The sequence below is a fragment of the Pteropus alecto genome, unplaced genomic scaffold (assembly GCF_000325575.1).
Source record: "Pteropus alecto unplaced genomic scaffold, ASM32557v1 scaffold239, whole genome shotgun sequence".
Taxonomy (NCBI): Eukaryota; Metazoa; Chordata; class Mammalia; order Chiroptera; family Pteropodidae; genus Pteropus; species Pteropus alecto.
The window spans coordinates 2,246,687-2,249,559 of NW_006494613.1; positions in this window are offsets into that span (position 1 = coordinate 2,246,687).

Here is a 2,873-nt window from a genome sequence, read left to right on the forward strand (position 1 = left end):
ATTTTGCTACATCTGCCTCTTGTTTTCAGCTAAACCTCAATGAAGAAAAATCCAGAGCATAGGTTATTGATTTTAAACTATTTTGATGTAATACCCTAATTCTCCATTTTAATAGCAATATTATGAAACTACTATATATTACAATTACTTTTTATATTGCTTTAAACATTTTAAGACTTGAAATAAGAAGACTTCTAGTCTCTAGCATTGGCAGGCTTGGTTATTTGGACAAACCCGCTTACTGAAAAGAAACAAAAGGCTCAAAAACATTATTAAACAACCTTTTATAAAAGCTATAAAGAGCTGACAACACAGCGAAGAAAGACTGCCAAAAACTGAAAGGAATACAGGACCCTAGAGTGATAACGAAATCTGATATCTGCTTTTGTCCTGAAGGCTTTTGTGACAACACATTTTAACTTTCATTTTGAAAGTCTCTCTAGCTAAATAGAAATGATTTCTGATTGAAGTTGGAATATAGTGGACTCTCTATAAAATAATTTGGGACTCCAGCATCACTCCTAGAGTAAATAACTAGAAAAGCCCTCACATGCCCTTGCATCTGAGAGTATATCACAAGGGAATGAATTTCAAGCCTGGAATGTGAAATAATGGGCCCCAGCCTTGTAGTGCAGAAGCAAAGACAAATCCTCTGAGGGGGGAGAAAACTTTATTTTATATCCCCAAATATTCCTTGAATAAGTTTGCAAGTACAATAAACAGTATATAATCAAAGATAATTAAGCTCACTGGGAAAGAAGACACCAGGAGTGAGAACATGCAGAATCAACAGAAGAGACCTAAAAGCCTTCATATATCAAAAATAGCTGTTACAGAGGTTACAGAGCAAGATGGCAGTTTGGAGGATCCTGAATTTATCTCCTCCCATGGACACACCAAAAATCTATAGCTACATATGGAACAATTTCCTCTGAAAGAAACCCAAAAATTAGCTAAGGAACTCCTACACATAGGGTGAATGAGGAAAAAAAGACCCACACAGATATGAGTGGAAGAGTCTGAGACAATCTTGCTATAAATCCCACCCTTAATATGTTAATCCATGATTAGGAGGGAACTCAAAATTTTGGGCTTCTTTTTTAGGAGCAAAGAATTTGAACCTCATATCTGGCATCCTACTTTTAAGACCTCCACCTGAGAGACAAGCCTCCAAAACATAGTCTGGAAAGCCAATGGAGCTTGTGTCCACAAGACCCAAAGGCCATAGCAAACTCACCTGGCTACCCCATAGGGCACAGAACAAAAGCAGTTGAATCACATCTAGTCTTTCTGTGAAAGATGCCAATTTGCTTATCTTAAAGCTTCAGCCAGAGGAGTGGTTGTTTAATTTAATATACTCTAGGGACCTACAGAAACACTCTCCAAAGACTGCTGATGCTGACAGGTGCCAACTTTGCACTCCTTGTCTGCTTTGCTCCAGGTGGCCAGTATGTTCCAAAAAGGAGATTTTATACATATCTGGTGTCCTGGTTTTTGCTGCTGCTCCAAAAACCCCTTGGTCATATGCCTCTGGTGGCCTGTGGGTTTATGTTCACAGGTTCCATAGGAATGAAACGAAGAGAGAAAGTTACTAATTGGCTATCATCAAGGGCACAGTGCAGAAAGAGAAGACTAAAGTATATCTCTACTTTTCTGTAAAAGAAGTCCTACTTGTTTATTTTTAAGCTTCAGCCTGAGGGGCAGGCTTCTAATTAAACACACATTCAGAGGCTTAGTGCAGTCCTCTCCAGAGACTGGGGAAATTGGCAGGTGCCAACTTTGTGCTCTCCTTATTCCCCATCCCAGGTCACTAGTGTCTCTGATAAAGAAATTTATATATACACGTGGTGACCCAGTTTTTGTGGCTTCTGCCTAGAAGATACATCCTTTAGTAGTCGAGCTCTGGTAGCCAGCAGGTCTTGTGTTCATGAGTTCACTAGGATGGTAGTAAACAAAGAAACAATTTTTAACTGGATGTCACCCCAGGGCTCAGTGCAGAGGGAGCAGACAGAAATGCCCATCTCCCCTCTTCCTCTGAAAAAGGAATATTTGCACATTCTAAAAGCTGCTGCCTGAGAACTCAGCTTCCAATCAGCCTAAATCTAGGTGCTGACTGTGATCCTTCCCTATAGGATACTGACAGGCCTTGGCACACGCTCAAATACTGGGAGCCACTACGAATAAAGTAAGCTCCCTGGACAACTATAAAGATTTAAGAGACAACCAAGAGCTAAGACAGGGTTGAACAATAATATTCATGTCCTACAAGAGGCCATTTCTTCAAGACTGGGAGAGCTGGCTTTTTTATCTGATGCATAGAAAGCAACACAGAGAGGCAAAAATAAATGAATAAAGAAAGAAAGAAAAAAAAAGAAAGAAAGGAATATGCTCCAAATACAAGATGAAGATAAAAACTTTAGAAAAAGGCCTTCATGAAACTGAGATAAGTAATTAACCTGATAAAGAGTTCAAAATCACAATCATAAAGATGGTCACCAAGGTCAAGGCAACAACATATGAACAAAATGAGAATTCCAAGAAAAAGATAGATATAAGAAAATACCAACCAGAGCTCACAGACCTGAAGAAAAATTCAATAACTGAACTGCAAAACACAATAGAGAGATTCAATAGCAGACTGGATAAAGCAAGAGAAAAGTTCAGCAAACTCGAAAACAGAGTACAACTCATGCAACCAGAGAAGCAACAAAACAAATCAAAAAACAATGAAAAAGAGTGAAGATAGCTTAAGGAATTTATGGACAACTTCAAGCAGACCAACATTTGCATTACAGAGATCCCAGAGGAAGAAGAGTGAAAGGAAGTAGCAGAACAGTATTTGAAGAAATAATGGCTGATAACGTCCCTAACAG